A 14,389-nucleotide genomic window follows, 5' to 3' on the forward strand; every position below is an offset into this window, starting at 1 on the left:
GAGCTTGTTGGGATAGACCTGACTGGTCCACTTCCAATAACTGCAGGTGGCTTCCAGTACATCCTGACAGCAACAGATTACTTTTCAAAATGGGTCGAGGCTTTTCCTTTGAAACGTTAATCTGATGTCCGAAACGAATTCTGTCAGATCAGGGACGGGAATTTGTGAAAGAAATAAGTTCATTTTAAAAATCCTTTATATCTCCAAATTGGAAAGCTGTATTTAGCCCTTAATTGTTTAGGGCTCACATTCATTGCGATATCTGGTGATTTTAATCATGTTTCACTGTCTACCACTCTCCTGACTTTTCATCAATTTGTCAACTGCTTCACTAGACCCAAAACACTGGATTTACTTTATGCAAATGTAAAGAACGCATACACCTCCACAGCCCTGCCCCCTCTGGGACGATCTGATCACAATCTGGTATCTCTTACACCTTCATACATGCCTATTGTTCAGCAGCAACCTGTGATAACAAGGATCAGGAAATGGTCACAGCAATCAAGTGAAACACTTCAGGGGTGCTTTGAGTCTACTGACGGGGATGTACTATGCAATAAACATGGTGATCCTTTGTGGAGGTCGGGAGCCGTCTGGAGTCCTGAGTCATTAGCCCTTGGGAGGTGGTGGGTGAAGGTAGCTCTGGGGGCATGTAGGGTGTATGGTCCGTGTGGAAAACATCATGCCATGTTCCGTTACCTAAGAAAAGTTCGCCATCTGTCCTTAATGACTACAGACCGGTCGCCCTAACCTCACACATCATGAAGGTTCTGGAGAGGCGGATCTTAGCTCATCTCAGACCTCTGGTGAACACCTCTCTGGACCCACTACAATTCGCCTACTGCCCTGAGATTGGAGTAGATGATGCAATCATATACCTGCTACAGCGAGCTCACTCCCACTTTGATAAATTAGGAAACACTGTACGGATGTTTGATTTTTCAAGTGCATTCATCCAGCCTTCTATGCTGAAGGAGAAGCTCAATTATATGCAGGCTGACACCTCCATAACCTCCTGGATAACTGATTTTCTGACAAACAGACCACAGTTCCTTAGTATAGAAATGCATAATTATATAAGATTGATTAAGGAATACAGGAAATCATTGTACAGGAAATCATTCTTGCCCACTGCAATAACTCTGTATAATAAGTAACCACTGTCCCGTTAGTAGTATTTATACGCCACGCCATGTAAATACGCAAAAATTGCACAACAAAATTGCACATAGAGCTATTTATGTACTGTACTTTTTGTAATATACTTCATATTTTGAGATTTTAACTACAAATTATTCTTTGTAACTGCATGTGTGTTCTGTGTTATCTGCTTCAACATTGTAATTTCCCCTTGGGGATGAGTAATGTACTCTATCTATCCTAATTTCTTGTTTCTAAGCTTAACCACAGACTTTGTGAAGTGCTGCAGATTGAAAGAAGTGTCACAGCAGCCCATCATCCACAAACAAATGGCCTGGATGAAAAAACAAATGGCAACATAAAGCGGTATGTTTTGTTTGTTGCAGAGCCAGAAATGTATTTTGCTACATCACTGATTCAAGCCCCACTACCACCAAGTTGCCCAAGTTTGGCCTTTGACCAAGGCCCCTTTTGCTTCAGTTGCTCACAATTGGTTAATGGTGTCTGCCAAATGCTGTATTTTTTTTTTATTTCTATATATATTATATTTATATTAATTTTTTATATTATATATATTATATATATATATTATATATATATATATTATATATATATATATATATATATATATATATATATATATATATATATATATATATATATATATATATATATATATATATATATATATATATATATGTGTGTGTGTACATTATAACCATTATTATTATGATTTATTTATTTTAACAATTTAGAGCCCTCAAGAAACTGGTAAACAAACAGCAGAGTGACTGGGACATCTATCTAGATGCCACCTGCGCTCGAAAGTTCACACCACCACCAAGCACTCACCATTCCTCTTAATGTATGGAATAGAAGCAGTGTTTCAGTCAGAGGTTCCTGTTGATGTACCAGTAAGTGCATAATACATTTACTCTTCCATAGTTATTTACTCTTACTTTTAATTTATTTGTGTATTTGACATTGTGCATTAGCTGTTTTTTTAACCTGTTATCAAGTGTCATTCTTAACCTGTGTTAATGGAAGTATTTCTTCTTAGTTGCAAACATTCCTGTGCACGTTACACATACAAGGAAATGAACTGGGGCAAAGCAATATTAACCAGTATTAATTATTAAAATTTAAAAAAGTATCCATTTACAGAAATTAAATCTGTGCATATGAAATATGGAATACCTGTGCATTTTTATATTTAAGATATTATATCCAGAAAATAAATGAATATAATAATAAATTTGAGCAAGAGTAAAATAGTAAGTGTACAAATGTGATTTGCAGAATTTGCGCTTGGGGTAAATGTGAAGTATATTGCTTATGGTAAATGCTTAGTCATTACTCACTGTACATCTTACCATAGGTTAACTTTAGTTTTCATCAGGTCAGAGTGTCTTGAGACACACTGGCTACCATTCAAACCTTTACTTGACTTTGGCTGTTTATGAACGGATCACCTATGATGTATGCTTTTCTGCCATATAAGCATTATACAAAAGACATTCATCAATTTTCTTTAAGCACTTTGGATCACTGTGGATCCAGCCTACCTGAAAAAGTATGGTTTTTTATTTGTTTACTTGTTCTCCCAGGTAATGATACTCAGTAATTAATTTGATTGCTGTATTTTCTGTTATTCTGTTATTTTCTTGACCCATTATTTAACTGTTTAGCTTTCCTCTGTGATTCTTCGTGATGAAGGATACAGTGAGTTTGCTGCTTTAAAAATGAAGTCAATGAAGGATGTTAAGAAAACAGCAGAAGAAAATATACTTCAATCACAAGAAAAACAGTAGGCCTCATATGCCAAAAAAACCACAGAAGAAATACCAACATGTTTATAATGTTGGAGATGAGGTACTTCTAAACATGAGGAAGCGTGGAAGGAAAGGAGGAAGGATTGAAGCAGATTTCACTGGTCCTTATGTTATCCTAGCAGTGTGTGGCAAACTTGTCACGTTGAAGAACTCAAGGAGTGATTTTAAAAAACATACAGCACTAGCCATTTAAAGCCCTATAAGAGAAGCCAAGCTGGAAGTGACAGACATAGTTCGCTAACCAGTCACACAGTTGACAGCTGCAGCAACAGCAAAACCTTCATCTTGCTTCGTTGTTCTCCGCAATCTTCAGCCAAAGACAAGATTACAGAAGACTGGACCGGCCCCATATTACAAAGGTCAGTCATTCAATTTTGCCCCAAAAAAGCAGAGCAGGCGACTGATGTGCCAGTTAAATCTACCACTGTAGATGAAAAACTGGCAATAGAGAACATATCCACTGTAAAGAGAAGCACGCTAGATGAAGGTCTTATAACTCAAGTTTTGACCTGTTGGTCACCTTGTTGCCAGTTTGGCATTCCCCGCGAGGTCTTTCTTTGGTCATGGAGGTTTGCCCTTGACACACTCTTTGCTTCGTGTTGGCCGGTTGGCCATGTCTGTCCTGTTGGTCATAAGTTCACAATTTGACCTATGGTGTGGACAAGATAACCTATGTTAATCAAAGATATTTTAATATGTTAAGGGAATATGAACTCCAAAATCCTACAGCTTGTTGAGTTGTGATTAAACATTTAGGATAAAGCCAAAGTTTCCAAACCACTGAGCTGGATTCATCACAATATTATGATGTAATGCACAGTGTACTGCTTATCCTGCCAACAAGTTTGTTATGCAAATTTTACATTAGCATATTGGTTATAATGTCCACCCCTTTTATTTTTCCTTTCCATTGTTTGCATTATGCATGTTGGGCATGTTTGTTATAAACTTTTCATTTTAAGTTGCTCTGTTGGCACAGTCTTGTTACCAACACTTATGATGGCACTGATGTTTAAATATTTACTTTTCAGTATTTCGACTCTGGGTGTCAGGAACAGCACGTGACCACCTACTTAGTCCTTGCACCTGCCGCTCGTTATCTCCCATAGCCACGTGTACTTAAGCCTTCCCCTCTCACCACCGGGTTGCGAAGTATTGTTGGCATACCACTGACTAAGCGTTATCTCCTCGTGATTGCTCTCCTGTGTTCTGACCTCTGCTCTCGTTCCAGACATCGTTCCCAGCCTAGCCCTCTTGTACCTCCAGCCATCTGTCTACCCGGCGTGAACTCGGACCGTCTCGACCTCGGCTATCTCACACATACACCGCACACACTCCACGGTGTTGCTCGTCTATACGAGTGCTCCGTGTTCACTTCAAAAAATAAAAAGAAAACTAAAATCCGCAATTGGATCCCCGTCTTCCTTGTTGGAACGTTACACTGGGCTTCAAAGGACAGTGGTCGGGTGGAAGCAGAATAAGATCTCTTGCTGTTCCAAGGTCTTCTAATAATTAGTGCTGTAACAATACATCGATCTGTATTGATGCATCGATACAAACTATGAATGATACGCTGCATCGATTTGACGCAAAAACATCGATGTTTTTTCACTTGCGTTTAAAACTTATTTGCATAGTTCCGCTCTGTGCTATGCTAAGCTGTAGGTGGTAGCACGCTGCTGTTTGCCGAGCACGTTTGTGTTAAGTGTTAAATAATGCAGGAGCCCTCTGCAAGTCGCCCGAGCAATCAAGAAAATGAGATACACTCTCCTGTTGGATACAAATCATGGGTGTGGAAGTACTTCGGTTTTAGAAAAAAAAAGGCGGACAGACAGACAAGACATTTGACAGACAAGACATTTGCCATCTGCAAGGTCTGCAAGTGTGAATTAAGGTAATCTGGTAATACCACAAACTTGTCCGTTCACCTAAAAAGGCGGCATGGAATTGCTGAAGAAAATGTGTGCAGCACTCGAGACATTCCCGCATCGTCTTTGACCACTTTTTTTCCTGAAAAATTAAGCCACACTTCCAGAAGAGCTGTAAAAATTACCTCTACCATTTCATATTTTATTTCCAAGGATATGCAGCCCTACAACGTGGTAGAAAACGAGGACTTTCGTGAGCTGCTGCATACACTGGAACAGAAATAAAACATTCCCTCTCGACAAAACTTCAGTGAGAGCTGCATACCTAAACTGTATGAAGAAGTCCAAAAGGCCATAAAGCGCGAGTTAATGGATGCAGGGCGAGTCGCAATTACAACAGACGGCTGGACGTCCTGTGCAACAGAAGCGTATGTAACGATCACCTGTCATTTCATTGACGCTGAATGGCAAATGAAGAATTACGTTCTTCAAACGCGCATTTTGAACGACACACAGGAGTAAATATTGGCACAGTGCTGAGAGAAGCATGTGAAGAGTGGAATATACAGGACAAAAAACCTGCTCGTGACCGATAATGCCAGCAACATGTCCATAGCCGGAAAAGAGGCAAGTCTATCTCCACACATTAAATGCTTTGCGCATACAATTAACCTAACACAGAAAGGTTTGAAATGTGCCGGCGCAGTAAGGCTGTTGGGGCGAGTGAGACGGATTGTGGCTTTTTTCCCCCACCGCAGCACGGTAGCTACTGCCGTTTTCAAGGAAAAGCAGAGATTGCTCGAACTTCCCGAGCACAAGCTAAAACACGACGTGGTGACTCGTTGGAATAGTTCGTTCGACATGCTGGAGAGGTTTTTGGAACAGCAAGCTGCAGTGTGTGCTTCACTTCTAGACAGAAAACTAAGAAAAGGCGCAAGTGACATGCACACACTCAGTGAAGATGACATTACTACCGCGGAACAAATGGTCAAGCTTCTCGGACCAGTGAAAGCTGCCACCACCGTAATGTCTGAGGAAGAGCAGCCCACTGTATCAGGTCATTGCACTACTTCAAGCTAAATTGTTGGATCATTTAAAAGCTGCCAGTGAAGACCTCACACCAATAACGGAAATGAAAGAAACCATGAAAAGGGAGCTTGAACAGCGCTATGTGGATGTGCAGCACGTTCTACACAAAGCATCTGCTTTAGACCCAAGGTTCAAAAAGCTACCTTTTTTGAGAGAAGAGGAGAGAGATGCAACCTTCCAGTGCCTTATCAAAGGGGGTTTACAGCGGCTGAACCAAAAAGTAAGAATCTACTTGTAGTGTTCTACTTAAAATCATATAAAATATACATCACTTCATTTCCCTTTGCTAGAATGTGTTTGCATGTGTCTACAGGATGACACAGTAACACAGGACGAGGAAACTCCTCCTGCTTGTGGCCAGGCTACAAATGAGCCTCAAGTTGAAATCACTGAAGGTGTGTGTGTGTTAAATACAGTTGATTCAAACACAGTAATATATCCAGGATAACGTTTTTTATGTTTTGTGTTGTTCTAGAGCATTTTCCTCCTTCTAAGAAGCTTAAGACACTAGAAGCTCTTTTTGGTGATGCGTTGTACACTGTGGACCCCAACCAGATGATCAAAACCTCCAGAGACCTAGCCCAAGCTGAGGTAAAGTATAGAGAGACTGCATCATTGAACCTAGGTGGTAATGTGTTAAGAGTGGTGGAAAACACATCAGTCCGAGTTTCCTGTCCTGGCAGACCTGGCTAAGGAATATCTGTGCATTCCAAGTACTAGTGTACCTTCTGAGAGAGTTTTTAGCACTGCAGGTGACATTGTTCATTCTGAGCGCAGTGCTCTGTCTCCTGAACATGTCGATCAGCTGATTTTTCTAAAGAAAAACCTCAAAGAAAAACACTGAAAGTCTTTCTTTGCTGTAGAGATTAAGCATTGTAGGCAGCTCATATCGTTGCTGTCCAATGACAAAACACTTCTCCATTTTGTCGATTTTTAGTTTACTACATAATTTGAACACACAAACTTGCACTGTGTCAATTTCTCAATGAATGGCCCAATAGAAATTCTCCAAAATGCCCTGAAATGCCCCTTTTTACATTGATGTCTCTTGAAAGTTAAGGTTTTTTCTCTCTCCTGTAAAGTTGTTGTTTGAGATAAGTGTTTTTCAATGGACAGCGACGATATGCATATCAAGTGGATAACCTTTTTTTAACTTTTCTCTTATTGCTTTAGTGATAAGCAAGTTTGTGCTACTTTATTTGAACTTTTTAAATGGCAACCTTGGTTTAATTGTTTACAGAAGCAAAAGCTGCTGTTGGTAAGCACTGCAGTAGTAAAGATTTGCAGTACAGCTGCTTTTTGTTTAGCCAAACTCATTTCTCTGTTAATTACAATTGTTTACTGTATAATTACTGTGAAGTTGTTTACTGCTTATGATTACACTGCATTTGCCATTTAAATGATAAAACATTCAAATTATATTTTGTTTGCATTTGTGAGTTATTCAAAAAGGAACATATTGCAATCGCATTAAATCGTATCGAACCGAATCGTATTGTGACAGAATTTGAGATATCGTACATTATCACATCGTTGACTACAATAATCGTATCGTAATAAATCTTGTGATTTACACCCCTACTAATAATACAGTGGTATGCCACTGTTTGGGCACCTCTGATAATTTTCATGATTTTCCTTTATAATCATTGGTGGTTCAGATTAGTAAACTTCGTCTGTTATATGGTATATTTAACTGAAATTCCTGAACCAAACAACCAGTGATTAATAAAGGAAAGTCATTAAGTATCATGGGTGCCCAAATGTTTGCAATTCACTATATGTTAAAGGATGCACTTATGTTGCATTTTATTTTACTGTCATTCACGTAAAAATTACAGTGTTTTGTTTCAATTATTTCTGGAGAAATGAATTGTCCTACATAAATCACCATGATGCGCCAACACCAAATAGTTTGTTTATTAATACTGTCCATATGTTTATAGGTCATTGATGCATACCTCCACCATCTGATCGAAGCACATAAGACAAGCAGACTTTGCAAATGTGGCTGTCTGGAGTTAGCTTCAGTCATTCACTTAAAAATATATATTTGTGTTGCTTTTCTTTTTGTTACAGAAGCCAGCTTATCAGCTGAGTGCAGTGGTTGCCTCCTCTTTGTTTGCTGGACAATTTCGATGTGTTAGCCAGGTAATATACTTGCCCAGAATTTAGTTAGTACTTTCACAATTTTGAACAATAACTAAGATTTTCTATCAAAACCATCTTGCAGATGAAGTTCCCGGTATAAGATATTTGATTGTGCCCCGTCAATACTGGAGCACACTGGATTCTTGTGGTATGTTCTCACATACTTGCATTGCTAATTTATATACATTGTAAAAATTATTTTATTGTACTGCCACAATAATTTGTGGCGGAAAATAAATTCCAGGTTTTACATATTTTTTAGATTATTAACATGAAGACACACACCACTAATGCCACTGATCCTTTGGGAAAGGAAGGATTATACGAGAGTTGGATTTTGCGAAATGAGGTAATAAAACAATTCCTCCACCACCGAGTTGACACCTCACTAATCTTCATTTTACCAAATGCCATCACAAAATACGATTCCTATGGTATAAAAACAATTGCAGCACAGACAAATCAGTATTTTTTTCATAGGTACATTTTTAAACACATGGGGGTCTAGCCTCTCAGGTCATGGATCTTTGTGACAAATCTACACTGCCAAATTTTAAACCATATAAATGTCTTGTTAAAACAGGAATTTTTTGAAGATGGTGGGTCATGAAGGCCACAGCATCAAGTGGCATATACAGATAATGCAGCACAACACTCAGTAAGATTCCACCAGCTGTGGACTTTTAGTAATGAAGGTGATAATTTTTCCACAAAGGATTACGATAAAAATTGCATGAATCATTTCCTTTTTACTGTGCATAGAGTTTGTTTTCCAATTAACTATTTTTGACTTATTTTTAGGTGCAGCGTGATTGGTGCAGTCGCTGGGCACATTTTCAATGTGCTCAGTATCTTGAAGAAAAAGACACCAGCTACCTCTGTAAAAAAAATGTACAAAAAAAAAAAAAATTCACTAAAATGAATGTTTTTATTTGAAAATGTTATTTTAAATAAATATGTTCAATTCAATACCCTACGCACAGTACTATCGCTTTAAGCACGTTCTGGTAAGGTTAGACAACAGGTAAGATTATCCTATCTACAATATCACTAAGCACATTCTGGTAAGGTTACACAACAGGTAAAATTGTCCTACCTACATTATCGCTGAAAGCATGTTATAATTACAGGATTTATAAAGTAATATAATGTATTATAACGTATATACACGCTGTGGTTGAGCATTTCGAAACTGTAAGACAAATTTTTACGGTAGCACAAATCCACAGATATATCTAAATTCGTCCTACCGCTGTGCTCTGGACAATGACATACTGCGCTTGAAAAAATTACATCTGGTAGGTCAGTTTGACCAGTAGGATAGATTTTCAGAACACCATCACTTTCTCGGAGTTTCCAGGTTTTACCGTTAAGGTGGCGAGAGCTCGAGCAGCATTTAATGACGTACGCAATCAACTTTGCTCGGAAAAAGATGTCAAATGTAGTTTTCTACCCCGCGCGCCTGAAAAGAACATCAGAACCAGCTTCACAAGTTTACTTCTGCTGAGGAGGCCGCGGCTTGTTGCTGCGTTACCGAGAGACACTCGGGTTGGATAAGTACAACTTTGTTTATATCGGGACCAGTTTTGATTATACGGACTTTCTTCATGTTCGGATGTGTATGAATGCACATACATTTGATATGAATGAACAGCAGTTTAACTTTGCTTTGGGTCAACAGAGCTAAAGTACAGTAGAAAACATGGTTAGCAATAACCCGGCCGACACGGTAAAGTGCCTTTTTAGTGTGCTAGTTTTTATAGTATTACTTTATTGATTTCTGTAACTAATTTGTATTCGTTTTTGCACCATTATTTAGTTTTTAGTTTTCATCCCTGGATAATCTATTTTGGTTAACTTTTTTTTCCTGTATGGTTATTTCAGATAGATGGGGTATTCATCATTGAGAGCTTATAAGTGGTTTTTTTTTTGGCCTCGTGTCCAGCTATCCGGGGTGTTGCAGAAATGTGGTTGACTACTTTTGAGAGTCATTGTTGCCCACTGTTGGGGGGCATGGGGTTGTTCAGGAGGGTGGGGTTTGTTTTAGTTTTCCTGCAGAGGAGTGTGTGTGTGTTAGGGTTGTCCCGATCAGATATTTGGATCGGCCGCCGATATTAGCAAAAAATGCGTATCGTATTGGATCGGCAGGCACGAGAAAATGCCGATCCAGACTCCCGATCCAGTTTTTTTTTTTTAGTCCGATCCGGGTTTTCCAGCGCACCCATTTAGATAATCCATTTCAGTTTTTGCTGTGGTTTTGCCAGTGAGTAAAATCCGGTCCGTATTTCCAGCACACCTTCAGTACACAAGCATAGCGTCTCCCCAATTTAGCTATGCGGCATCTCCTAACCATTAGGACCGCTGTGTAAATTTGAAGTTATCGGTAAAAATGTCAGTTGTGTGGGATTATTTTACCTTAAAGGATGACAAAGACAAAGAGGTAGAGTGCAACATATGCCACAGTAAAGTCAAGCGTGGTGGTAAAGCTGTAAGAACTTTTAATACAACCAATCTAATCAAGCATTTAGCGAAATACCACCATAAACATGAGTTTCTAAAGAAAACCAAAGACAAAAGAAAGGTCCTACACAACCAACACTGGCAGAAATGTTTGAATTGAAGGGAGTGTATAGATGGGGATGGAGCAGTAAAGTGTGGAGTAGAAGGCATTTTGCTTTTAATTAGTTTACAATATGTGCATGGATTTTTTTTAAGCTTTGGTTTACACTTGTTCAAGAGCACTGATGGATGTTAATGTTAATAGACTATTTTCCACTCAGGTTGTGCGTTTTGCTTTTTTAATACAATTTACAATATTATTTGCACTTGTGACTTTTTAATCCTTGGTTTACTGATGCCATTTCTGTTTGTTATTTAATATTTTGTCTATTTTGAGTTTATTAATTGCTAAATAATCAGGTCAGTTTCTCCTTACCAACCATTGTGTATTATTCAAACACACCTAATTCAGCTGGCTACTTATCAAGAATAAAACGCTTTTCAACATGAGTTTGACAACAAAGTAAGTTGGCTAAATAACTTTAAACTTTAATACATGCTCGGATAGGCCAGTATCAGTATCGGCCGATATCTGTATCGGATCAGAAGTTCAAAAAGCTGGATCGGGACATCCCTAGTAAGGATTACACATAATGCTGTAAACATTATAGAGGATTATTTTGATTTTGCCGTTTCATGCAGTGTTTATGGTTTCCAATTTACATTTTTTAGGTACAGTGTGACGTGCAATCGTTGGGCACATTTTGAATGTGTCCATTACAGTAATGACACCAACTACCTCTGTAGAAAGTGTACAGACACAAATGTATCCTCACCTTAAGATGCCCAAGAGAAAAGGAGGACCTGGGGTAAGTTTCCCGAAAGCGATTGAACTTAACGATTTACGAACAACTTTAAGAACAATGCAACGAAGAACGCCGTTTTACACCGGTTTCCCAAAACCCTTCTTATCTTTCAAACGAGTCCCTAAGTAGCACTTACTTGACTCCGCCCCATGGTTGTTCAGAACAGGGTCTGCCAGTCGAAAACTGAACCATTGATTTGCATACATTTCTATATTATTAAGCCACAAGTGTCGTTATGTAACTAATAATCATAAAATCAAACAAAAAAGTATTTACACAAGAAAAAAAAAAGTTAAATAATTTGTAATTGCTGTCCATCGCATGCCAAGCCTACCTATAAAATAGGAAATTAACCTATTCTAATAACCTTTAGAAGCAATCAAGCAGCAAGCATGGCAAACCGGCCACGCAAACCGAATTTCTCAGGACGAACTAACTCAAATGCTGGAAGAAATTGAAGGAGTATTCTATTCTCCAAAGCTTGGGGAAGCTCAAAAAAAAAAAAAAAAAAAAAAAAAAAAAAAAAAAAAAAAAAAAAAAAAAAAACACACCACATTTGAAGAAATAGCCCAGAAAATAAGTGCCTGCAGTGCATACCAGAGATCTGCAATGGACATATGGAAAAAAATGACATGACTTCGCTAGTCATGCTAAAAGAAAGGGAGCAGAACTTAGGAAAGAGAGGGCTAAGACTGGTGGGGGTCAATCATCTACAACAGCCCTCACACCAGAAGAGGAAAGAAGCCCTGGGAATACTGGGCCCAACTGCAAACCAAGGCATATCTGGTAGAGATAGATGTAGGGGGATAGATGTAGCCTCAAATGAGTTCCCGACTACCCCACCTCAACCTGCATCCCCTGTGCAACCTTCTTTTCCTTGCAACAGTCCTGTCCCATCTCCTGGTCCTTCCTCTGCACAACATATCAAAAGGCCTTCACAAGCTCCTGACATTGAATATAGATGCAGTGAGGAGTTCATTTCTATTGAAAGCCAAAGGCTCCAGATAGAAAAAGAGCATCTGCAGCTAAAACGGGAAAAGATGCAACAGAGGGAAAGGCACCATATGGAATAGGTGGAACTGAAGAGGGCCAAACTTGAGATAATGGCCAAACAACTTTCAATGGCTGAGTTTCCGTTATCCAGCCCTCAATTTCTGTGCCAATCATATTGTCAACTGAACAAGGTAAGATACTTTGCCATGTAACCATAGTGAATGTAAATGAAAGTTACTGATCTCCGATATATAAAGAAAAAACTAATCAAATTCTAAAAGTTAATTTTTTATATCTACAGTTGTGATCAAATTTATTCAACCCCCAATGCTGCGAAGGGTTTTATGGAATTCAGTGCACATTTGTAATTGTGTTCATAATGAAATCTTACAAGGACTTGTTAAAGAACTAAATGCAACTAAGATAGCATCAATTTTTTTTGTCATAAAGTATTAAATGGCCTTTTTGTGATTTCTTCATTGACAATTATTCAACCCCTTTACGACTACCACTCCTAAGAACAGAGGTTCATTCCAGTGTTTTCCATCAGGTATTGAAAACATCTGTGGATGTCAACGAGCAGCAATCAAGCATGATAAGCACCAATTAGGCAGATTTAAAAGGACTGTGATACTCAGCTCCTTCTAGACATCTACTGGTGTGTTTCCAAGCATGGTGAAGGCAAGAGAATGGTCCCAGAAGACAAGAGAAGAGGTTATTGCTCTTCACAAGAATGGCAATGGATATAAAAAGATTGCGAAGTTGTTAAATATTCCAAGAGACACTATCGGAAGTATCATTCGCAAGTTCAAGTTAAAGGGCACAGTGGAAACGTTACCTGGTCGTGGCAGAAAGAAGATCCTGACCGCGACTGCTGTGCGCTACCTGAAGCGTAATGTGGAGAAAAATCCCCGCGTGACTGCTAAGGAACTGAAAAAAGACCTGTCAGATGTGAGCACTGAAGTTTCAGCTCAGACAATAAGGCGCGCACTGCATAACGAAGACCTCCATGCCAGAAGGCCCAGACGCACCCCCTTGCTGACTCCAAAGAACAAGAAAAGTCGACTGCAGTATGCCAAAAGTCATGTGGACAAGCCACAAAGGTTTTGGAACAGTGTACTGTGGTCAGATGAAACTAAATTAGAACTGTTTGGGACAATGGACCAGCGCTATATTTGGAGAAGAAAGAACCAGGCTTATGAACAAAAGAACACCTTGCCTACTGTGAAGCATGGCGGGGGGTCAATTATGCTTTGGGGCTGTTTTGCTTCTAATGGTACAGGAAAGCTTCAACGTGTGCAGGGTACCATGAATTCCCTTCAGTACCAGGAGATCTTGGAGGAAAATGTGATGGAGTCAGTCACAAACCTGCGGCTTGGGAGACGTTGGACCTTCCAACAGGACAATGATCCGAAGCACACATCCAAGTCCACTAGAGCATGGTTGAACATGAAAGGCTGGAACATTCTAGAGTGGCCATCGCAATCACCAGACTTAAATCCAATTGAGAACCTCTGGTGGGACCTAAAGAAGGCAGTTGCAGTGCGCAAGCCTAAGAATGTGACTGAACTGGAGGCTTTTGCCCATGAAGAATGGGCTAAGATACCCATAGGTCGCTGCAAGACACTTGTGTCAAGCTATGCTTCACGCTTGAAAGCTGTCATAACTGGAAAAGGATGTTGTACTAAGTACTAAAAAATAATGTCACTAGGGGGTTGAATAAAACTGATAATGATGTGAGCACAGTAAAGACATTTGTGGTTATTCCATCATAAATATTATGTTATGTTTGTCTAATTTATAAGTGCCTCTGATATAATTGTAAATAAGATGACTGAAATGATCAAAATCAATGTCAAACTGGCCAAAACACTTTATTTCAGTGGGGGTTGAATAAATTTGATCACAACTGTAATATTTCAAATCCTTTAGTTTTGTGGCCGTTTCA

General features: G+C 39.0%; 1 long non-coding RNA gene across 1 annotated transcript; it reads left to right on the forward strand.

Moving 5' to 3' along the window:
* The first annotated feature begins 6,421 nt into the window (after positions 1-6,421).
* LOC143521104 (uncharacterized) lies at positions 6,422-8,731 on the forward strand. Its single transcript, XR_013132648.1, has 5 exons — positions 6,422-6,523; positions 8,012-8,083; positions 8,166-8,231; positions 8,346-8,432; positions 8,667-8,731. It is a non-coding gene; the product is annotated as an uncharacterized LOC143521104 (long non-coding RNA).
* The last annotated feature ends 5,658 nt before the right edge of the window (positions 8,732-14,389 follow it).

Source organism: Brachyhypopomus gauderio, chromosome 8 (genome assembly GCF_052324685.1).
Source record: "Brachyhypopomus gauderio isolate BG-103 chromosome 8, BGAUD_0.2, whole genome shotgun sequence".
In the NCBI taxonomy this organism is placed as follows: domain Eukaryota; kingdom Metazoa; phylum Chordata; class Actinopteri; order Gymnotiformes; family Hypopomidae; genus Brachyhypopomus; species Brachyhypopomus gauderio.